Source organism: Anticarsia gemmatalis, chromosome 8 (assembly GCF_050436995.1).
Source record: "Anticarsia gemmatalis isolate Benzon Research Colony breed Stoneville strain chromosome 8, ilAntGemm2 primary, whole genome shotgun sequence".
Taxonomy (NCBI): Eukaryota; Metazoa; Arthropoda; class Insecta; order Lepidoptera; family Erebidae; genus Anticarsia; species Anticarsia gemmatalis.
The window spans coordinates 9,649,361-9,675,736 of NC_134752.1; the positions used below are offsets into that span (position 1 = coordinate 9,649,361).

A 26,376-nucleotide genomic window follows, 5' to 3' on the forward strand; every position below is an offset into this window, starting at 1 on the left:
ATGAATGAATGTACCTACGCTTATCGGTTTTAATAAAATATTTCTAGTTTGCACAATGGATTTGTGAATATTAAATGTTGTAGTTAAAAGCTTAATATATTTTTTGTTCAAAAATACGAATGTTTTACAAAAAACGTGCAGTGCTTTTAATTTTTGTTTATTTGTTTTAGCCTCTTTTTATAAAAATCTGTGCTGGTTGTAGAATTTGTAAATAAAACGTACGTGTATTTGTTTTATAGAACGAATTTTCAACTAATTTTGAACGAAATCCAGTATCTGTGTACGTCAGTAAGGTAAATTTTCATTGAGAATATTCTTTTACAATATAGCAAAGTGCGTAAAGTAAATGAACAAAAATTTCACGTATTTATTCATTGAGATCCAAAAATACTTTTGCGAAAATATTTCCAGAAAACTGCTGCACAAAATACAGAAAAGGATTTACAATTCTGATTGAAATATTAAGTAAAAATTCATATCGAAATTTTCACGAAAATACAAGCTGACTGATTGCTGAGGGCTGTATTTTTCTTTACATATGTTTTTAATTAAGAGCTTGTCGAATTTCATCATGTACTATAAATAATTTATGCTTTTTAATAAACACTGTACTGCAACGAATAACAACCAAAAATCAAAGGGAGTAGTCATTTGTGTTGCTAAGTGAAAAAGTCGAGAACGTCTCATAGTTCTCAAAACGACTAAAAGAGTTAGTCAAATGACCAATTCGACTGATTCACTTCAGGGTTCAGATGACATTTTTATGGAGAGAAAAAAACAATGATTTTGCCAAGAATACAGAACTGAGTTTTTTATATGCAACTTACTGCATCAAACGAGTAAGCTCTGTAATGCTTTTAGGCAAAAATTGTTTATATAATTAGTTAATTTACTGTTTTCAATGATGCATGTATTCAGGTTCTTAATCTTGAATAAGATATAAAAAGTCTTGCAAGCAAAACGGAAACACATCGTTACATTATTCTGCTTGTGCGACAATCTTGTCGACGGCAAAACATATCCTTGCAATGGGAGTTGCAAGCGAGACAGGATTCCTTGTCACCTCGTTGATTCACGATAACTTGCTTGCCCTCTACTCCTTATTTTATCTAGTATAGGGGCTCACAACTTTTTCGTGAAGAAGGACAGTTTTTTGAAGCGTGGGCCAACAAGAACTTCATCGAGTCTATTTATTCAGTTGTTTATTTTTTCGGTTACAAATCGTATCTAGTTTTGTTTTACCAAATATTAACTAGCCCGAGTTCTGATGGCAAAAAGGTTACTAAAATTCATGGCCTTAATCAACTGATAGTTTTCTAAAACGTATATTTGTCGTAGGATAGGACGAGATTTACATACGCTGTGTTAAAAAAGACTAAAAATAGTGTTTTCTATCGTGAACTGTAATTAGAAGATTTTGCAGAAGATCAGATATTACTCTATTTTACAAAAAAAAAGCTACGGTAGAAGCACCGATCTTAAGAAACAAAAGCCCATTCACACTTCTGGGAAGTATGATACGAAATTCGATCAACGAAGAATCTAATCAATTATTGTCTTAAAGACAAACAAACACCTTTTCTCTTTTCCTTAATATTATTTTGTAATACGCCGGCTGTTTCTACCTCACGTATAAGATATCCAGCAAGATTATTATGTTTTAGATGACGACTATTTACCATCGTCAATCAAAATAGTTACATCCATAATTATTATTTGAATATTTGACATTTTGAAATACCTCTATAAGAGTTAATACGTGGGCCACTACTTATATTTTGAGCCTAACTATGAAAAACGGTAAATATGTGAGTGATAACTACTTTATCGTGTTCTCGGGTATTCTTATGCATGATCTAGATAGATTTTTATCCGATCGAAATATTTTTTTAATATTTTTTTTTCTTTCCCGAAGACCCCTCAAAAACAGGGTGTTTAAAAGCATAACCTGTTTCTTGAGGCGATGAAAAACCAATGTTTACGGTATTTATTTTTGACGTTTTGGATCTTAATAAAGTCATTTGATGTCAAACTGTAACGGCATTACGAGAAACTCATTAATTAGTTTTTTTCGTGCACATAATAGCCGGCTGTTTAGCGAGATGCGTTACAGCCGGCATTGATTTTATTGAGCTCGATCTGTAGGATTTTGTGATTTTTCCATATTTTAAACCGGTTTTTAGGTAAATTTTTGGTTGTAAATCAATAAGAATCAACCATTCTGCATTTTTCTAAAGGCACTTTTCACCGTAACAAAGTTTTTATCAAAAATCAAGGGACCATTTGTTCCGAAGTGCTTCAAGCGCGAATATTTTTTTCTGGATTTGGTTCATTTTAAAGCTTCCATAAAGTCGACTGGTGTTTATTTTTGGGCTCATGCGCATTATATCCTAGATCCCTGTTTTATCACAATTTGACACACGTATTTTGAAGCCAAACGATGGACTTTTCAAGCATTTGTTTGCACTAATCGGCACGAGGACCTTCTCGAATTGTTGCAGAAAAAAAATTGGTTCATTTAGAAAAAATCTTCTAATCGGAAATGTTGTTACCTAATATTTTATATCTAAGAGTGGAAATAATGTTTAGGATTGTGTCATTCTTTTCTTGTATCAGGAAACTAAAATGCATAATAAATTTTCCCACAGCATCAATTTTTCCGGAGACAACTGGTGACCTTGGACGACCTTCAGGAATTTCATTGGTGATGGAAAAATAATCATGATAGAACTCTATTTATTGGCGTTTTAAATTTTCAAAGGATCAGACTTTATCACCAAAATAATAAATAAGTCGATATAGACACGACTGTTTCTATAAGTCACGTCGAAAGTCCTAAAAAATATTTGCACGAAAATGTTAACATCCTAATTCCATTTTCCCGCACACTTACAATTTTCGATCGACGATGTTGAAAATATTTTCAGCGCAGATTTCAAAACTTTCTTAGGAATGTAGTAGTCAAAAAGATCAAACTTTACGATGAAAACGCCAAATTGGGTCTAAAACAATCAGATTCGTCAAGGCTCAAAATATAAATAGTGACCTAAGTATTAAGTTCTCAGCATTCAAGCTTTGAGTAGGATTAATTAAAACTAGTCCTTTGACAGTTCTGCAAAAGCGTTAAGATATGAAAATTAAATTCACGAATCTTTTGCTTTTTTATGGCTCGTTTTAGATATGTTCGATTTTATTATTTAGCTAAAGATAGCCGCGCGGATCGATCTCTGAGATTAAGCTATGTTTGCCGAGGTTGTTCTGTGGATGGGTGATCATCTAACTCATATCGAGTTCCTCCGTGTTTCGGAAGGCACGTTAAATTGTGGGTCCCGGCTGTCATTTTCGAAGATCTTTGACAGTCGTTAACAGTAGTCAGAAGCTTGAAAGTCTGACAACCAGTCTTACCGAAGGGTATCGTGTTAGATCCCAGGTAACTGGGTTGCGGAGGTCAGATAGGCAGTCGCTTCATGTAAAACACTGGTATTCAGCTGCATCCGGTGAGACTGGTAGCCGACTCCAGCATAGTTTGGAAAAAGGCTAAGCTGATATAATTTCATACATTTGCGACCACTTTATATAAGTAAATGTTGTAAGTATATTCGTAAGTTATTTAACTAGACTTTTTTAAACAATTTGAAATGAAGAACTTTTTTATTCGAGTACATTTCAGGTTATAGAACTCTACAGTACAGTGTGAATTACGTTTTATTCAGTCCTGTGACAATGTTTGTCTTTCCGGCTCCCAAATGGTTTCCTTTGTGCTTAAGTAGGAAAAAAACTTGGGCTTCCTACCGTTCTGGTTGGTGATTCTGTTGTATCTTACTTAGCAACTACTTACGTTTATGACAAGTCAAGATTTATTCAAGTAGCCAGAACAAAGCTAGGCTTAAATAAATAAGGAATCTTACTTATAACGGCAACATTTTTGATACACGCTACGCAAACAAATAATTATGTATTTCGATCCCGAATAATCGAGATTCTTTTTCTACATAATTGTCCCACTGCTCGGCAAGGGTTTTTTCTCGAAAGAGGGAATATTTAGGCCTTAGGTCCACCACCGCAATAGCAGATTGGAGACCTTGCATTGTTAATGTGATATGTTTTCGCGGTCGAAGTCTCGAGTATGTATCGGATAAAAAGCTTTGATAATCCATAGCTTGCAAAAGGTAAGATTTATACAACATACAAGAACAATAGTTATCATTTATTTTGTTAGACCTACATATGTGATGACTAAGTGGTACGATCAAAGATCTTAGTATAATCATTGTAATAAAAGCCAACGTTTTCATTGCTATGTTGTTCTCACGATATAATATAATAATATGATGGATTACGTCCATTTCCTTTATCTGGAATCATAAGATCGTTAGGTATAACAATCTGTAACAAACGATTAGGTACTCAAGGTGATGCTTTCGAACTTATGTGATCTGAAAAAATACCTTATAAAGAAAATATGTTCCAGTTTTTCTATTTGTCTTTGTATTCCGAAGATTTAGTAATTGTGAGGCTTGCTACATAAAATTCAGTTCGGCAATATTTATCGAACAAAACCGACCCGACTCACTTGTTCGGCTTTTGCCGATCGGGTTCATCTACACATATTTGGTTTTGCCGTCTGGCTAGACCAATTAATGCTGAACCGAAATGTGTCTAGCAAGCCTAACATACCATAAGAATTCACATCTGACGCAAACGTTTATTTTTAAGTTTTTTTTTGTAGCATTTTACTTTTTTCATTTTATTTATTTTGTTACATCTTTATATATTTTTAAAGCTATTAAGGGGGACCTCAAAATATAAATAACTAAAACTAACGTCTGTTATTCTAACATAAATTTGACTAACATTAATATTCTTATTCCCATTACTTAAAAATATTAAAGTAGTGGAAATATTACCTTACCTTATTTTCGAACAAAAGTATATAACCCGAGTTAATAGTCGGTAGGCCAATGGCGCCGAGGTTGCACTCATTGTTACAACGAACACGTATCAGATACCGATAGAAAAGACTTTATTACGAATTAGATCCTTACTGATCGTAACAGAGAACTGAATGTAGATTGAGTAATTTATATCAATTCTCTCTTATCTCTTACACGTGTGGATTCTATTTTATTGTATTGATACTTAAGTACCTACTAACATAAAACATGTGCTACAAAACAACAAACTATATTTAAGTATAAATGAATTTTTCTTTGTGTATTTGTTTGATTATGTTCTTGATTCTGTAATGTTTAGCGAGAAAAAAACGTAATGCTAAAATAAAATAAGGTGCCAAAATAAATCACTTAACGTAAGGCAAATTTTATTTGTTCTTCTCTTTATTAAAGAACAATTAAGATATAGGGCAAGATCAAGATCGCAAACCGCGACTACACACAGAGGAATTCACCTGGTTTCAGTTGAATATCTGTATAGTAATTTCACCTATAGAAACTATTACATAGACTCATTGATTGAAACAAGCTTGCGGTGTGACACAAACCGCAGCAGAAGTTCATCTTAGATTCAATACGAACCAAGAACAGAATACTTAACTTAGATTCTATATGAACCAGGCAATTATATCAGAAATACATAAGCGTAAAAGTAGAACTTTATGACTAAGTTATCAGACTTGCAACAGATATATTCGATTCGGCATGATTCAGCTTAGCTACTGGACTAAAATCAAATATGTGTAGATAAATGTTCGGCAAAAATGCCTCTTGACATTGCCATGGCTTAATAAAAATCGGAATGTGACGATCACACGCGAAGAACCTACGCGATCGACATAAGTCCTTATGTAGTAGTTGTTACGGGTCAAGATCGAATTAAATGATTTGTTCAGCCGAAAGAATAACCCAATGGGCACAAGCCGAACAAGAGTAGTATTGTTTCGAGTCGGCTTTGTTGTTAGACAAATATTGCCGAACCGAGCGTGCCGAACCGAATATGTGTGTAGCAAGCCTAACACACGAACATAAAGGTGCACCATAAATATTACTGTCAACATCTGTGAAAAGTCAATCTTCTTAATCAGAAAGGCGGTCCACAAACCCATATCAATCTATATAATGTGTTCTCGTAAAACTCGTAGGTATTTGTGCGTAGTATGACGGACATACGGAAACTACCCTATTATCTCGTTCCGACGAAAACGTGAAACAGCCTGAAGGAAATATTAATACATAAAATGGGGATCTAAATGGCTCCAGTATATGAGCGATAGTATTTTTTGAGTACCCTCTAACAAATTATTTACTGGACAGTACTGGCCATTGTATATTATTCTGGTTATTGTAATAACTAGGCACATTATCTTCGACAGATAGTGGCTAATTTTAGTTATTTTTCGGATCATGAATATAAAAGACCTAATAAATAGAATGTTGAACTGTATTTTCAAGTAAGGAAAATATTATAAAACAGTGTTATTATAAATATTATTTATACTAAATTAATGTCATCTTCATTCACATTTCATTGCTTTAAGCTTACGTAAAATGCGTATATTGACGTACGCACGTAATCGGCTTTTATTACAATTTCATAAAAAGCTTTTCAATATTTGAAAAACTTTCCTCATTTCTCGGAAAATATTTTATTTTATTGATAGTGATTTTGTAAATTGAAATAAAGATAAAAAGTAATAAAACAGTGTTTGCTAAGCCCGCATATTGGCTTATCTAAACCACTCGAGAGAATACGAGTATTTCGTTCATTATCAATATGTGGTACCGATGCAGGTGTCAGTGGACACAATATTCCTAGGTTTTATATACAAATAGATTATTTTTATGTTTTTTTTTCAATTTAATTACGTTTGTTTGTAAAGATTTCAATACATTCAGGTCGGCGATATTCATGTGTCAATGTTTCCCAACTTTAATATTTATTTGTCAAAATCATACAAACATAATAAATTCAAAGTCTTTATTTGATTTCAAAACTAAATTGCATTCAATAACGAACAGAAACTGTCGCAAAACGTCCGAAATACGAGCGTTTAGACAGCGTGCTAAAACTCGTACAGTTTAAAATGAACTCTCGGGTTTCAATATTTGCTGATGTTAGAGTTCCATTTTAATTTTGCTGCATTATCACATAATATTATATTAGTTAATAAGGCAATGTTGCCGTCAATATTGATACGATATCCAGATAACTGTGCCGCATATGCTGAAAACTATTTGCGTTCCAATCACGGATTGTGATATTGACGAAATTTTGAATATTTTGTATGATATGCGAAAATGTTATAAAACTACTACTATTTGTTAAAATATAGCTGCTAAAACTAGTCAAAATACTTTATGTAACAATTCTTATTTGAATATTGCCGGAAATATGGACGAATACGCGAACCAGATTCCAAATTCAACAATATAAATTCTCTCCACTCGTTCTAGTCGATCGGAACCACGAGCGGTTGGCAGTCAGAAAAATATTCACTTAAGGCGGTCCTCACGAGCTCGATCGCACAATAGATCAGTGCGATGGCTGCTGAACCCCATCTCAACGGGACAAATGACGTAGAAATCGCCGTTCCTATCTCGGCCCCGGATTCGGACTTACAACTTTTTATTATTGAATTTTTCGGTGCGCGATATTTTCCGCCCGAATGAACGGGTGTGGTGAAAGGTAATGGCGACCTTTTCACTTTTATAATGTTCAGTAGAATGTGTTATCTGGTGCGGATTCTTTTCGCATATTTCGTTATGGTATTTACATAATTGCTTCGTATGAATGGTGAGGTATGCCAATTATTTTTAATGAAATTTTTACTTTTTATTTTCATTCGCCGTTTTTTGACATTATGGGAATCATATCATAATCATATTTAAACTATTTAGTATGGTATGGTAGTCAAAAACAATAGATATTTAAATTGTATAATTTGATCTAAAATTACAACAAAATATAATTACAAATGAAAGAGGTCATCTCCCGGAAATCTAAATGAAAATGTTAAATCCGAATTAATTGTAATCGTCTATTAGACATTCAATTACCGTACCTGAGATAAAGGCTAATTTACTATTAGAAACAGTCGACTATAACCATTGAATACATTAGGAAAATTTACAGAATAGGCTTTCAGTAGAGGGCAATACTTCAGAGGGCGAGGAGGAAATCAGAGGGGCCGATCTCCGGACTATCATGACGCGGATTCGAGTAAGCAACTTAAGTGTCATTACCTTAATCTGATAAACTTAACGGAATCACCCTTGTTACAGCGTTTGAAATTTTAAACCTCTCCTAACACAAGTCAGGTACAAGTTGTTGTTTCATGTACTTGTTGCGTCTTATTCCTTTGATAAACTTTAGGTTTTCTGAACGAAACATTTTCTTTATACGTCGGAGCTTTATTTTGAAGAGTTAGTTTATATTAAAAATAGCTGCCTAGACTAATTTGTATGGTATTAATGTTATTATGAGATACTTTCTGAATCAGAACTAGTTTTAGTTATCATTCGAACACGTTCAAACTGGCTAAATACGAGTCAAAAAATCAAACGTGAAAAGAAAGAAAGTTCATAAAAACAAGATTTTATTTCAAGGAAAACTCCCAACAAAATCTCCCGCCCAATATCCATCACCACTCAATATAAACGGTAGCAAATAGCGTTACTTCCCTACTTTATGATTGGTAAACATTGCGATGGAAAGCGTAACGACTGCTAGCCAATGTTGCCGATGTAGCCATCCATAGCATGCGCACTCGAAGCCGACTCTTGACCCGAAAACCTTGTTCGTTTGTACGAGAAAATAAATCCAATAATATATATTTGAAGCATTCTTGTCTGGCTGTGAAAGGCGCAATTGTTGCCGATGTACTGATGTACTCCACAGTCAAAACAATGAAAACTCTGTGATTCGCATTTTATTTGAGGGTTGATTGAGCATTGTTTTGAAGTTTGTGATTGAATTTGAATGTGGTATTGTAGGGCCACACACCAACATTATAGGGACACCTGATTTATTTACTTACATTTATAAAGAATTTTGTCACACCAAATATTGTCGCTTATGTATTGGAGGAAAGCATATTTAACCATACAATAATTGCAGACTTAACGCATTTCTTTTTGAAAATATCTTGCATTCTGTTAGTTTTTATAGTGTCGCAGATAAGTCCCGGATAAAGCTGTTTAACAGGAACTAGACAGACAGACTTCTCAAAGGAACTATTAGCGTTTTCCTAATGAATAAGTATTGTTTTAAAGTAGGCCTTTCCCAAACGTACTCTAGCCACTCTTGGCAACTCTTAATGCCAAGAAACTTGCTCCCCATAGACACTTGCAAGTAATAAGTAGTCTCAACTTTTAACGAGGTTTGCGTCTAAATGTCCGTCACTGGAAAACTATTTACATTCGCGTAGACTTTGCCTTTTGTTTAAAATTATAGTTGTTGTACTGAAAACTAGTGAATGAATGACTCAACAGTTTAAACCACTATAGGAACTAAAAACTTCTACTATTTCCTACAAATAGTATTTAGAAATTGAGAACATTGTATTTAATTTCAGTATCAATTTTAACCGTTAAAATGACACCAGAGAGAAATTTTAATCCGAAAAACCTACTGACTTTAAATGAAGTACATTATGAAGAATAATTTTCCTAAAAAGCAAATCACAATCACCAACATAGGCACCGAAACGACGTGCACAGTCTCACATACTGTAGAGCAACGAATCACAGTATTTCATGTTCATACACAGTCTGCCTATTGATTTTATTTGTTCTCTATACCGCAGATTCTCTCACAATATTTTCGCATCCAAAATTGGAGGTAAAACCTATCGAAACCTACAAAATTGGAGAGTACACAAACAAAATATACTGTAGAACATTACATTGTAGTCTTTCAAGCTTTTTGCTCGTCAACGTTACGTTGAAGACAACGGAGCTATAAATGTAAAGTACGGAATAATACATCACACTGCAATGTCTCTGAGTAGCTTTGTAACATTTTTAAGTAGTTTCCTAGTACTTAAGACATTGCAAGAAGAGGAAATTGTAACAGCTTTTAACTATTATGAAAAAAATCACTAAAGATCATTTAAATTTGTTTTTTGGTATCTGCTATTTAAGAATCTGTTTAATCAACATTGATTTTATTGTAATTGTTTCAGTATTACTGTAGCATTTTGGGTTAGCAATACAGCTTAGCTATCCAGTAAAGCTCAAAGACTGTAGTCAAGGATCTGCGTAACATTAAATATAGAAAATGTGCCAATGAAAGCTTGTAATTCATTGCTCTGAGCCAATTTTTCTGCCACTAAACAAACTAACATCTTAACACAAAATAAAATTAAGGCGACACTAATATTAGTTACAGCAATAACTTTCCCTCAACTATACTACTAAATAACAACAAAACTGTTTCCCATAAAAAACAATGTAGGCTTTTATGTAAAAAGAGTTTTCCTCGAAATATGGCCGAACAAAAAGCATGTTTGGCTTGATAGAGTCGGTGCAGGGCGGAATACGGAATCATTAATCACTCGGTAGTGGCACAGCGGTGGATACGTCAATCGATACGTTATCCTGCAACACCTTGTTGCCTTTATTCGTGTCACTTGGTTCCAGAGTCCGCGTGTTTTAGTTCCAATGTTTGTGAATATGGAACTGGAGAGGTTTATCTGTTTGGTGAATAAAAGTTAAGGCAAATAATGGCCAGTGATGTGTGTCGTTTCTTTGATCCATACCTCGATTCTCTACCACTATCGACAACCGACAACCGGCTAGCTATCGAAATTTTGACATTTAGAATGTACTGCCAAAATGTTTCCTACGACATCCGTCAGAGGCGCTGATCAGATTTTCATACAAATTTTCTCGATGACAGTTCGGTTGGCGGTAGTCGATAGTAGTAGAGAATCGAGGCACTGATAGTGTCAAATTATTCAAGGCAGTTTAACTTAGAATATTCTGATAAATTAATCTGTTGCTTTTAATATGTTAATGAAAACACCCTTCCGTTTGTAGCAAGAAACGCTGGAGAAAGTATTTTGTGATTTTGGGAGTGGCTTAAGCTTTTACTACAAAATCCATTCCGTCTGTTTAATATGATATTACTGTCCACATATTATAGAAGGCAATTTTTGGTGTTCCCTCTTACTACGTCGCTTTAAACGTGAGTGTTTTGATCCCAGAGTACTGTAATTTCTAACGAAATGCTAGCGAAAGCGAACATTCCTTAATTCCGTTTGTTCATTGATCAGTGAATACATAGGCTTTGTGGTACTATTGCTTGTATTTACTACATTCCCCATTCTCCTGTATCTGCACCAATCATTCATTGTTGGCGTCTATAGGGAAGTGTGTTCATCAATAGACAATTACACAGGCCGTTTTGATCGATTGACTTCCATTAGGTTGAATATGGGTATAATGAAAAATAAGTCAAACGGCTCTGTATAATACGTCACTTTGTGAAACTGAGTCTGTTATGTTATGTCGTATGTGTATTATATACGGAGGGGCAAAGCCTATTTTGGTGTCTGCTATACTTATACTATTGCACTGGGTGTAGCCGTCATTGCTACAATTTCCACACGGTACTAGTATTTGAGTTATTCATATTCATTTTGAGTAAGTCTGTATTCATCTACCTAGCCTTGATTTGTACATAGAACAGAGGTGCAAATAAAGCAAACATACTAAGATGCATATATTATGTAAAGTTAGTAAGAAAACTCAATAGAATTTAATTTAAAAAATTGTATGTAGCGTCTCCCGTGATACAAAATTCATTGTTAGTGTAAGAGATGGCGTTAAGAAAGCTAAGAAAATGCATGAATAAAAATGTTGAAGCAAGAAGTCAAGCAATTGACATTCCGCTCCTACAGTTCTAGTGGAATCTCAATAATTCAGAAGATTTCTTGCCCTTGTCTTTGCTACCAACGTAGCAGTGACGTTCTTTGTGAAAACACATCTCATTTTCTTGTGGATAGTGTATTTTAATCTTTTTTTTATAGATAATGTATCGCATGAAACTTATTCTCATTTTACAAATTTGTAAATTAGCAAGTATAGAGAATGTGGTAAAATCGTTAAGTTACATCAAAGAGCTTGAGGCGGCTTGAATAACTATGACATTATGTTGGTAGTTAACTATAATAATATGAAAAGGAAAAATAAAGTGACATTGCCGGCCAAATACCGTTGAATTTTCTAAACAACTGTCAAAACAAAATCAAATTAAAACAAATACTAGTATTTCCAATAAATAACTAAAAGTTTAATGAAACAATGTCGTTCATCTTCGTCAGTAGCTGAAAATTTCTGGCAAGAAATTCAAATTAAGTAATTCCAACTTTTTGACAATTCTCGTGAATTGATCACTCGAGTGATTAAGTATTTATCAATTAAAGTTTTGACTAAGTTCGGTAGACGGTATTGTTATACTTATCTAGTTTTACTATAAAATATCTTTTATAACTTCACCATGTCGTTCATTAAAATTACGCAGATAAATTGTGGGTCTATTTTTTATTTATTTATATTATTATTTCGTATCAATGTAGGATTTTTCAAACATAGAAATGCTGTCATGAGGCTTGTATAGATGGACTAAAAAAACTACACTCACACACACTTTTTCCGACTTTAATCTTTTTTTTTATTTCTAAAGAATTAAATATAGTAACGTAAAATTAAACGAAACTTTTTGTTATAATGTCATTAGAGCAGTACTCAAGAGGGATTTGAATCAATTAGATGAAAGTAGGTCAAAATGGATTTTGATATTCTATTCCAAGGAGACACCTGTGGGAAAAGGGATCACAACGCTTCGTGTTGCTAATACCTTATAATTGCTTGTAAAAATTACTAGCCGTAATCGTAAATTAAACGCTTAACTCATGTAATTTATAAGAATTTTAATAATAAACGATAACCATCTAATTTTTATTGCCGTAATAAATTCTTGAATAGCTTATGCTTAATAATTGAAGAGTTAAGAGTGTTTATATCGTGACTTAATGAATAAGTAACAAATAAGGGTGGTAGAAATTTTAATTTATGTTCATTGTTGTGTCTTAATAATAAACACGCCATTAAAATTCCCGAACGGCCGAGGCAGGCATTTGTGAAATATGTGCCACAATAAAAACATGAAAATAAGATTTTTGTGAATAAAATTTTGAATACGAGGCCCTTTTCAATGCGCGCTCTGCGGGGAATTGTATTTTATTATATTCGGGGGTTTGTATTGTGATTTTAAAAATTCGTGAGGGTACCCCTCGAGAGGAATAACCTCCAACCTTCCACCGTGTGCTCCGGAGCACATTAACTTTGACAGCATGTGGAAGTACCATGCGAATGAGGATACTACCTCCCACTTGGTGAATCTGTCAGGGAATGTACTATCCCTTTGTAGCACTCGGAGGCCGTTGACGATGATTTATCTCATGGTCATTATAAACACTCACTTGACTCAACATACTTGTACTAACGATCTTTTTATGCAAATGTATAAAAAGATACATGTTACATTTGAAACGAGAGCTTAGCCGTACCCACGTTATAATGTCTTTTAATAACAAACATACGAGGTATCATTCGTGTATGTGCATTATACATTATTATCCGTCACAAGTAAGGTATGTTTTAGGCACTAAGATTTAATTTATATAAAGTAGCCGTTAGTAAATTCATTATACAATATATCGTATAACAACTTTTTTGCCTAGAAAAATATTGTATCCTTACAACTTCATGCAGATTTACCAAAACAAGCTCATAGTAAATAAATAAAAAAGAAATCCACAAAACCGTTATCCAATATTGATGCGGTTCTCTTAAAGTAGGGAAATGCTGGCTTAAGGCAAAAATGCTTCCGTCGCGTCCGCAACCGTTGTGCCGGTACTCGCTCAGCGTCCATCCCCCACATTTTATATTAATATTTCCCGACTTACTGCAGAAAAACAAAAAGTGTATTTTTAGCGTAAGTCATCTCTATTAGAATAAATTCATACCGACCACAGATCCAAACACAGCAAAATATGAGCGTAATTTTATGATCATAATGATTATGTAGTGCCTCATCATTGTCTCCAAAACAGCGTCATGAAAAGCCTACATTTTAGCCATAAACGCGGCGCGAAAAAGAAAACAAAGCAACTTGTCCTCATAAAAATGTTCAAGTCTAAAAGTTCGGGAAGCCTTCCTCGTCTGCCCCCAGTGGCTTCAGTATTTTATTATATCGCACAGTTCGTATTATGATTTTAAAAATTCCGTGTATCCTCCCCCGGGTGAAATAACCTGCCGATGTGTACGTTACTAATGGAGGCGCTTTATTCGCCTGCCGATAAAAATGAAAAAGGTAAACTGAACAATATTTCTGTCGCCCGACTCGGTTAATATTAAATAATTTATTCCCCGAATGTAATTCATTTTTAATAGAAGCCGTTTGAAGTCGCTGAGAATTTAATATTAAATATTTAAAGGTTTTATGTGCCGCTTCTTCGACTTAGTCGTTATAAGTACCCGTGGGGTGTCCTTCTTGCCCCCGGCAGTTTCCAAGTTCTGGTTTCGACTCCAAAGAGGTCAAAAGTTTTGTTTGAAAAATATTGGGAATTTATAATGTCAGACTATTTTGTGAGAGATGACAAAAGACGCAACTGTAATCATTGGAATTTGTAAAGAGGGAATAACTCAGACGGACAAACCAAAAAACATTTAAACATTTTCAAAATTTCACAAATCGCTTCCATTCAAAAACTACTTAGTAATTTTTATTTAACTAAAGAAAGAATGTTTCTTTCTTGTAAAAATCGACATATAAATGCTAGTTTGTTAGCATATAATATTAACTTAGTTATAGGCAATATAACACAACCTAGATTTAAGGACGAAACAGTATTGTCTAGTTGCTTTACTAACAATACTGTGATTAATATTATTGATAATTTAGTTTGTAAGGACACTGTTACGCATAATGTAACAAAGCACAACAATAATTTAAACGCTTAAGCAAGACAACGGATAAACAGGCAGGTTTTCTGAACGTAGTACACCAAAATATACAAGGTTTATCCGGCAAAGAATTAGAGATAGAATTATTTTTGAAAAAACATGACACACACGTATTTTGTGTCACCGAACATTGGTTGCTGTCGCACCAATTAATATTTAATAATCAATATTATTCTATGACAAGTGCATTCAGTAGGAAGAAGGCAATACATGGAGGGTCAATGATCTTAGTTAGCAACGACATAAAATGCAAAGAACGTAAGGATATAGTTAGCTTGTCAGTAGAACGCACTGCCGAAGTATCTTGTGTAGAACTCGAGCAGCATGTTATAGTATGCATATACCGTCCACCAATGAGTGACTTCAGTTTGTTTGAAACTATAGTTGAAGATATATTAAAGCGTTTAAGTGTTAGTAACAAGTATGTGGTTGTCTGTGGTGATTTTAATGTTAACATATTGGAGCAGTCCATCACTACCACCAGACTGATTACTCTTTTCAAATCATTTAATCTAAAACATCTTTTTAATAATCCAACTAGAATTACCGAACATTCGGCCACATGCTTGGACAATATGTTTAGCAACTGCGTATGTCTAGACAGGGTCATAGTTAACGATTTAACGTCAGACCACTGTGGGCTGAACGCAGTCTTCTCTAGGAAGAATGTTATCAAATCTAACACGATAACTTTTAGACCTATTACACACAACCGCTTGACATTGTTTAATCATGAGGTAGCCGCCAAGATTTCCAACATTGATATTACTCAGAATGACCCAGACGATCTCTATAAATCTTTGTTTAGCGTTATTGAATCTCAGTTTAATACGATTTTTAAAGAAAAAACGATCGCTAAGGAAAATACAAAACTGAAATTTTGCGATTGGGCGACTGTAGGAATTTACAAAAGTAGAGCTAGGATGTATGAGCTGTATGCCATGAAACAATACATTTTCAATCCAGGTTTTCTTGAATATGTTAGGAATTATTCAAAATTTTTTAAAAAAATCTTGTGCTGCTGCTAAGTCTTTGTATTTAAGCAACAAGATTAAAAATTCCAACAACAAAATAAAAACAACTTGGAATATTATTAATAATGAAACAGGACGATCAACACCACCCGATCACGACTTCGAGTTAAATGTTAACAATCGGGTTATTACAGATAGCCTAGGCGTAGCTCAAACATTTAATAATTATTTTTCTGACATACCAGTCATTACGACTAGTTCCTTAAATTCCTCTACCGCTAAAGCAGAATCATTACTTAGGAGCAATGTGAGTCAGTGCAATGTCTCATTTTATTTTAAGTATATAAACCCCTCTGACGTAATCAGAGTATTCAAGTCGCTTAATTCCAAAAATACTGCGGACTTGTGGGGTATTTCTGTCAAGTTACTTGAGAGTATTATCGCTGAAATAGCACCTCATTTAGCTGCAACTTTTAATCGATGTGTAGATGTAGGTGTGTTTCCTAATTTAATGAAGCACAGTAAGATAATTCCCCTGTTTAAAAACGGATGTAAAACTGAGCCCAGTAACTTTAGGCCAATATCCATCTTGCCTGCTATTAGCAAAATATTTGAAAGGGCTATATTAGAGCAACTAGAAAGCCATTTCAGTTTGTATAATTTACTCCACAGCGAACAGTTTGGCTTTACAAAGGGTCGATCTACCATCGATGCAGGGGTCACACTTATTAGGCATATTTTCGATGCTTGGGAGATGTCGCAGGATGCTATTGGGGTATTTTGCGATCTCTCCAAAGCGTTTGATTGTGTTGACCACAATACTCTTTTATATAAACTTAAGTACTATGGAATTGGGGATGTGGCACTTGACTTACTTGCATCCTACTTGTCTGAGAGAGTGCATTATACAGACATAAATGGGTCAAGATCCACTGGATCTGCGGTTAGTCTCGGGGTACCACAGGGCTCTATCCTTGGTCCGTTCCTTTTTCTGGTTTATATTAATGATTTGCCACATCAGGTACAGGATCTGTGTGATATCGTACTATTTGCTGATGATACGTCGCTTATATTTAAAGTAGATCGTAAGAAAACTGATTTTGACGATGTAAATGGTGCTCTTACACAGGTTCTCAATTGGTTTACAGCCAACAATTTGTTGTTAAATTCAAGGAAAACCAAATGCATTAGATTTACCATGCCCAACGCTAGGAATCTAGGTACGAACGTAGTTCTAAATGGTGAGGTATTAGAAATGGTCAATTCCGCAACCTTCCTAGGTATAGATTTAGATAATAAGCTTCAATGGGGCACCCAAATAACAAAGCTCGCGGGCAGGCTCAGCTCCGCAGCCTATGCGATAAGAAAAGTAAGACAGTTTGCTGGTGTAGATGCGGCAAGACTGGTTTACTATGGTTATTTTCACAGCGTTTTGTCCTACGGTATTCTACTTTGGGGCAGAGCTGCTGATATAGACACAATTTTCGTAATTCAAAAAAGAGCAATTCGCGCTATTTACGGCTTAGGAGCGCGGGACTCTCTGCGGGATGTATTTGGGAAAATAGGCATACTGACGTTGGCATCACAGTATATTTTTGCGAATTTGATGTTCATCAAACAAAACATAAATTCGTTTGCTAAGAATAGTGACATTCATAACATTAATACCAGAAATAAGCACAAATTAGTAGGTCCCTGCAATAGATTGCAAAAAGTACACAACTCATTTGCAGGTCTTGGTGTTCGGTTGTATAACAAACTCCCTAGCAGTGTTATGGATCTTCCCCAACAAAAATTCAAAGTAGTTGTTAAAGATCATCTTATTAAAAGGGGTTATTATAAGGTTGACGATTACTTAATGGATAAGAAAACATGGGATTAGTTAGTTACGCGTTCTACAGAAATCGAGATTAAATATCTATATATTTATATATACATCTTTGCATTGTATAAACATTAATCAGTCATTTCAACTCTGTAACAGAGAGGAATTGCACGAGTCTCAGTGGTATTCTTTTTTCTTTTTTTTCATTGAAATGGCGGGCTCCCATGCCAAGGTTCGTCATGCTCACTAAAATGTCATTGCTTGCGGCGGCGTCGTGTGCCGGGTCACCCCCTTCCCTCTAATATGTGCGAAGGGGGTGATGGCTGGTCCACGCGTCATACTCGTGAACGGGTGCTGCTTGGGGTGACTGGTCGTCCTGGGTGTGGTGACTGCCATATTTTTTTTTTTAAGCAACTACGTTTCACTAACTGTACTTCCTTTACCACAGTATGCTCTTGAAATGCCTCTTATGATTTCATTTATATTATTATGTGGGTAGATGCTCCCATCATGCTTCCAATACTATTTATATCTTGTTTATTAGCACCTTAATATATTGATTTAATTTATGTTATGACCAAAGTGTGTTCGGTAGTGTTGGTAGGTAGCAACTACTTACATCATCAATGTTTTATACCAGCATAAATATTGTTAAAATCATTTGGCGATTAAAAAGAGTGGCCAGGAGTTTCTTGCCAGCTCTTCTCATTGGCCCTACCTTCCGAACTGGCGGTAAATTCACTCTCTGTATCATTGACTATCATAAGCGTCAGCACTTGACCTAAATGAATAAATGATTTGATTTTGATTTTTTGATTTTTACCAAAGCATCAGTTTTCAACAATATATTATTATTCTATTTCAGCAGCTAATTCCTATAGCGGTGAAGTGTTAAGGAACTGGAATCCGAAAGTAAACGTTTATAGGTGCGTGTGATATACGCGTCTCGTTCGATGGCTCGCGCGGCCGAAGTACCGCTGTTATTGTGTGAGCTACCATCAAATATATCAAATATTTACTTTTATTTTGTAGACCGTTCGCCCTTCGGAAAGCGTATTAAATTATTTCGCACCGGGTTTATATCTGCGCTCTGTGTATACAGATATTATGGATGGGCGAATCATGTGTTCTTTTTAGAACGTTGCTATTATGAAACATAAACGAAACCAATATTTTTTACTAATAAAATAATTATCAAAAAATAGAAATTGGAGGAGTTTTTCTGTATGGAACAATCGTATAAAAAATATATCCGAAACTGCTCGGGCTCTGAGTTAACTCGTGGCCTGTTGCTATGCCATACACGCAGCCTTATACTGCAATGTTAGAACTTAGAAGTAATTCGATATGTGCATTGATATTGTTTGTTGTGTCAGGTCAGGGTTATTCTGTGGTTTTATCTTAGAAGTCAAGATTTCTTCTCATATTAAGTGCCTGCTGCAAATATAATGGATATAAAATGAATCTCAAGAAATACCGTTTATGAGGTGTTGGTTTTGAATAAAAAAAATATCTTCTAAGTTTTTCTGAGTTTTATAAAATCAGCTAGACTGTTTGGATATAAAAGCAGAACAACCGGTTGGACGTTTGCATTTATAATGCTGCAATAAACATTCATTATTTAAACAGTTGGTTCAAAAATATTTCTTAATAAAACGTAGTAAAACATCCGTTGCACAAAAATATTCACGGAAGTTTCGAAAAAACGTCCGGAAAGTTATTTCCGCAAGCTGTAGTTCAACAAGATAAATTCATTTGAAAACTTTACAAGCATTATTAAATACTTAAGAGCAGCTCGGGACACTAGACAGTTGCGTCTGAGATCACAAAAGGCATTCTCTCTCATCAAGGTAAGCAGAAAACTGTTTGCTATTTTCAGACGATATAAAGATTATTGACAACGAGCTTAGCGAAATTATTACGATTGATGTGAATATTTTGTTCCTCAGTGGACTAGGAAAAAATGTATCATGTAACACAATCGGGCCTCTTGATAGCCGATTTTCAATTATGTCTAAAAAGTCTAGCATATACTAAGCCACAAATTGTTTGCTCCACGACAGCAAGCCCTAAAATCGTCTACAGAAGTCGGTAAGTAACAATCCTTGGTTTTCTTTATCCAGGCGGAATCGAGCGACTCGAAGCTTCGTCGTCTATAAATAATGCCCGCGAAGTCCCGACGGGAAAAATCGAAACGTCCGTCCGTACTCTGTCTGTAGAATATCCCGAAGGAATTCCACTATCGTTCATAATTTAGCCATCAACGAGATTAACACGAACTACGCTCTTTATTGTTCCGTGATCATCTGGAAATGGGAGGAGGACTTGATTGGTTTCTGTTACTAAGTACTTCTTACTTTCGTATTTTCTAAGATTCGAAGTTATTCGAATTCCTCGAATGATATGTCACTGATTATGGTCTTTTATAACAATCTGGGTCGAATTTAATGCTCTCTGTGCACAGAGACACCAAGCTTACTATTCAACTGTTCATGTATGGACTGTAGGTACACACGATTTCATGTTGGGTCCTTAGCCAGTGTATACTGAACAGAAACACCAAGGTCCAAGGTCAAGTGCATGTTCGTGTAAATTTCCGTATAATATTATTTTTATAAATAAGCAACGTGATTTTATATAGGTATGCATTTATCTTGTCTATATGAATGCATTGAAGGTTGCTAATTCCACTTATCGCTTTTTTACCAAAAAGTCCGTAGCTATAAGTTTTAGTATTAAAGTAAAGGTGGCCGGCGCGATCAATCCACAATTTTGATGGATCGTTTACTTAACGTTTCATCAATACGGTTCTTATCGACAATCATCCTGGGATTATAGGTTGAGCATCTAGTACCTGTTTTTCAAGCTCTAACAACGTAGTAACGATTTTAACAATGTATTTTTATGAAAATGACACTGGATGATAGTCACTACACATACCATACGTCGAATACACAATCTCATTTTGCTGCGTGGAGCGTGGAAGCTAAGAACAGCATTTTTACAAAACCTAGAATATTCTAATGACATTAACATTTGACTTTGAAAAACTTTATTATTACATTACTTCATCGTTATTATACCATTTTGATACGAACAACGCACAAAAATACCTACCAAATTCTTTATCTCGGACGCGAAGTGAAGCCATTAAAATGTTTTTTAATATGATTTCGAGCATAACTCGCTTTCATATCTCAGATGAAAAGAGTCCAAAGAGCTCCGAATATAGGAAGAAAGCTTTAGAAATATTAATTATTATTTGCCCTCCAATTTATTGAATACTATAGAAATGGGCGTGGAATAAAAATAAATTATAATCAAGATAATAAGTCCTTGTTTACAATTAATATAATTATAGAGATTTCTTGCCTTCGTTCATACTAAAACTTATGTTTACGTCGTATTTTATTACACCTGCTTGAAATTAATTGGTATCTGACAGAAACAATATTATTTTGGTTATAATAGATTATAAATAGTTAAGCAAGAAGTGTTTTGACTTGCAATCTATTGTATACTCTACGCGATGTGAAAATTGCATTATTAAAGGATTTAAATTGAAACAACCAAAGAATACATACATCTCCAAAGAAAATTATACACAAAACATTAAAACAACGAAAAAAACTAGAATTTAAAAACAATATTCAATCAAGGAAAGAGCTCACGTTTTGTTGCAACTTCAAACACGGTCTTTGATCACCAATATTTGCGCCGAAGGTAAAGCCTTCGTTCACTTGGTCCCATGTGTTCGCGATTTTTGTTTGTCGTGCTTCCCCTATGTCTCGTCAAATGAACGAGCCGTAAAAGGATTGTAACAACCTGCATGACTGTATCACGGCAAAAGATTTTTCTAAAGAATTTCGTAATGACAGGAACTCTTACCAGTAGTGCATAAGATTTGCATCATTTAATCAATAATATCGAATATAATACCAAATATGAAATGGCAGAGCTGATAGCAGCAACAAAATCAGAGATAAATATTACATCACACATGATTACCGTAAATATTAAAAATTCACTCACTACAGAAACTACAACTTTCAGAAATTACAATTTTCAAAAACTTTTCGTACCACTTGTGCTTTACCAAAGTACCTATTATTTGTGTCTCCCTTAGAAAAACAGAAAGTGAATAACAAAACTACAACATAATTTACACTAACAGTATCATAATTAAGCAGTGGTAGTCTAATAACTTATGCAAATCTACGACCAATATACCCGAAGTTGATCCCCAAAGAATAGAACACAAGGTTTCTTCTATTAGAACATAATAGACAGTGGGTTTTCCTGTGTCAGTATGTTAATTCTGTCACACTGACCCAGAAATGCAAAGCATGTTTTGGTTGTGTCCCGAAAAAGATAATAGATGAATCGCTTTACATTGACTGAATTCACTTTGGCTAACTGACTTCAAAAAGGTTCGGTTCATGATATTATGCTTCATTTAATAACATAAAACGAGTGTGTTAAACCAATATGGTATATATTGGGTAATCTTTTAATTCGATTTATTCATAGAATGAGTGATAATAATAAAAAATGATCGTAAATTTAAAAAATGTTTGACCAGTCGGTCGTATACAGTAGGACTAACTTTAGCAAGTTATTTACTCAAATCAATAATTTTGAAGTCTTGAAAAATACGGTCAATCAGCTCAAACAAAAGCAGAATAATACAAATATTACCTACACAAAAGCCCGAAAACATCTAACAAATACGTAATGATATGAGCACCACACAGCCATTAAACCAGACCTCTAACAGTCGTTCGAAACCTCAGAACAGCGGCATATTCCCGCTATTATCTAAATCTACATCCCCACAAGGATAGGGCGAGTTAATTACGCACTAATATGATAATGCGGAACATGTAACACAAACTAAAATCATAAACTGTTGGTAATATCGCTGGTGTGTTGAGAGGCCTCACGTACCGATTACAACTCGCGCGCTAACAGGGTTAAGTGCGGCGACAATACGAATACGGCGAATTTAGAATAATCACCCTCTCTCGTTGCTTTTCAATTAGATACTTAGAATATTAGTTTTGGGCAATTGATTCGTATCGACTTTATCTTACTCGATTCTTTTTCTTACTAAGTCTACAGAAATATTTTTATTGCATTTATACAGAGGATATACATTTTTGTCAGTCCCCTGTCTGTAAAACTGACTAGAAAAATTATTGCAATTTTTACATAGGATAAAAATTCTTAAAGGTGTTGTTTGCCTAATGACCAGGTGAAACATATATTTTTTTATGTACTTACAAGTTTATCAACATTTTCGGCAGGAATTATATCACTATTTTCAAACCTTTTGCATTTACATCTGAATATTTCTCAAAAAATCTTTATCCATCATAGAAGTTTTAAGTGCAAGAACATTAAATTATAATAATGGTTCCTCATGTAATTTTTTAACGGAATGCTCCGGGGTTTGTTCTTTAAATTGATTTGTGGGAAATGCCTCTGAATACGACTGACCTTACTAAGCCAATATAAAGTCTTCAATTCTTAAACAAATTTCAGATACTTTTTAATTTCTGATGAGAAAATATTTGAGTTATGTTAGGCTAGTCATAACTATTTACTTTAAGGTTTTCTTATTATGTATGAAATACTAGCGACTGTCCCTGACTTCGTCCGCTTGTATATTAGTCAAAAATACACTTTGATTATTCCTGAAAATATGCACTATTCAACACAAAAATATTTTTTCAATTCGAACCAGTAGTTTCTGAGATAAGCGCGATCGAACAAACTTTTGAGCTCTGTATAAGGAGAATAGATTGAGCCAGTTTCTAAAATAATTTTTTGGAGACGCAACTGAAAGTGATACCAGATATAGCTATGATTTTTACAAGTTCTGGTTTGAAACCGATCCTAAGTACAATTTTTTGCGCCATGTTGTATCGTAGAAGACGCAATGTGTAGTTCGCATAAAACATTATATTTATATTTCTAGAGACAAATCCTCAACTTGGGGCACCTAAAATGATTTGTCGGGAGCCATTTTTTTTGTACAGGCGCTTGACTTTAAGATGAGTTGCGTCTAGTTTTGAAATTTGGCGACATGTGACCATTTGTTATTACGTCCAAGTCACTCTCAGGGACTTGCTTAAAAACTGTGTTATTGATGGTTAAAATATGAGCGGCTGCGGACGTGGGTTTATATTCCTGGATATACAAATGACAAAAAAATCACAAATGTCTCCTTATAGCTTTAGTTAGCGGTTATTTTACCATTTGGAATTATGATAATTTCTTTTTCATACATTCCCTGTCACTTCATCTATCGTGTAAGTTAACCGACACTTATTTATAACCTGTGAAACTCGCCCTTAAACTTATAGGCGCAAAATATGTGGTTTTTATTTGCTACATTATGTCTGCAGAAAAATATAATGTTGGGCATTTTACGACAAATCTCATCTTATATTACAGTCTCCTACAATTCATTCAGTAAAACGAGCAAGGACAACATTTTGGCTATTTGCCTTCATTTGCTTCCATTCACATTAATTTTGCTCAAACACATTTGTTACTTAATAAAATTAGTTACAGAATTCAATTTTATGAAATACGGACATGTTTTTAGTTGTTCCTTTGGAAATTAAGATTTAGGGCAAATTTATTCTTCGTCAAGTAACGTTGTAAGTATGAGGAATAATTTGGAACTGTTTTAACAAATATGTTTAAATATTTTCTCTGATTGTTATTGTTGTTCTTATAATTGTCTCCCGAGGGATAAAACATCATTCGATAGAATAATAGGCCTTAAATAAGAAGTAATATCAACGTTTATGGTATTAGAAAAAGTTAGAGACGTTATATCTGTTGCAAAATACTTTTAATAAGATTATAGTCACGCCAATTGGGTATAATAGAGCCCAACTTTCAGAAACGAACGGGAACTGTCGCTTAAACGATCAGAGTATATTTATTAATGTGAACAGTAGTACAGTTTGTGGACTTAAAGCAATATAGAAAACAAAAGTTAATGACAACAAGGGGCACCATTGCCATATTATCTAATCCCGGGTCTTGGAACCTTGCCAAAATACAGATTAGCAGTCCCCTAAGAAATACCCTTTGTGTGCCCAACTTACAATCCGGTTGGAGTTTAATAACAACTTGATTTGGTTTTGCCGAACTGGAAATTAATATCGCAAACTATTTGGCGCGTTTGAATGACTTTTGTAGTTCGTATATTGTTTTAAAAGTTATCGTGTCATTATAATGTAGAGCTGCATTTGATACGGCTTGTTGGAAATGGCTCGTTTTTATTTTATATGGCTAGGTTTTAAATAGATTTGATTCCTTTACTATTCTTTTTCTGTGTAAAAAAACTGCAGGTACATGTTGGATGGCTTTGGTCAGACACGAATGTTATATTAGAATAGAAATGTTTTGTTTTCATGCTGTTCATGAAAAATAGATTTTTCTTCAAATGGAAAATGTGCGATTATTGTCAGAAGTTCAGTAAATTGTCTGTTTAATGTAATACTTTCTTACTCATCATTAAAGCACTATTCAAACAAAAAATATTTCCCCGCACAGTTATCGATTATGTAGAACTCTTCGTATTACATTTCGACCACACATGTTAATACCGCCATATTAAATTCAGTAAGTGAGCGCTGAATAAAATGTAGGTAACATTTTACACCAGGATTCGTACGAATTGAATGCAACAAGTTAAGCCAGCGGTAACCCGCGGGTCTTTTGTTACCTTACCGCGATTATTCTCTTATTATGTACCACTTATATTTATTACAAACCCCGCTACAACCCCCTTTTGTACATAGTTTATTTCGTTCAGTACCGCGTCTTTATTAATGCATGTAATCCTAATGTAATCGCGTATGGAAAAGCTCTCGGAAAATATGAAAGGTCGGTGCTTTCGGTGTAGCTTTTAACTTAATCATGCAATACTGTTTAATTGAATATTTACACAAATATTAATCGATGTCGATAGATTTATGCGTAAATATTATTTCGATTATAAGTGCTTAATCTATATTAAATCTACGTATAATTAGGTACATACCTAAATAATTAACAATCGCAGATTTCGGAGTCAAACGCAAAAGCTCGAAAATACCAAAAAGGAGAAAAAATAGAATATACTTCAAAAAACGAGAACACGTTTGAAAAGAACACTGTTAAACAGTTCACTTGTCCACTTATGTATATTGTTGGTAGGTTGGTGGGTTCGTGAGACGCGTGTTGTGCGGCGGGAGCGCGCGAGGCGTCCACGGTGGGCGGCGGCGGCGGTTGCACTGGTCCTGCGTTCCCGCCCGCCCTGCCTTCCCCTATACCTGTTACAGGTACGGTGAGCACCGTCCCCATACATCCAGCACTAAGTAGCTGCTATTGATGGACAAACCGAATTGATTTTCGCATTTTCGCGCGCCTCGCGATTACCGTGTGTCGGATTAATACGGTAATGCTATTTTTCTTCGCTTATAGTGTTACGCTTCCCGGAATTTCTGGAGATTCATAAATTTTCGCCTAACGATAAACATCAGCTAGACTGGTGGAATTTACCGAAAATCTTTGGTTATAACAAATA

The 26,376-nt window shown here is 34.5% G+C and overlaps 1 protein-coding gene across 2 annotated transcripts in view; it reads right to left on the minus strand.

Annotated features, from left to right (window-relative positions):
* The window catches only part of LOC142975020 (voltage-dependent T-type calcium channel subunit alpha-1G-like), a 151,012-nt gene extending 124,943 nt beyond the window's left edge, over positions 1-26,069 (minus strand). For both annotated transcript variants that reach the window (XM_076117647.1, XM_076117646.1), the window contains exon 1: positions 25,852-26,069. The gene's annotated coding sequence lies outside the window, so the exon portion shown is untranslated. The remainder of the gene's footprint in view (positions 1-25,851) is intronic.
* Between the last annotated feature and the right edge of the window lie 307 nt (positions 26,070-26,376).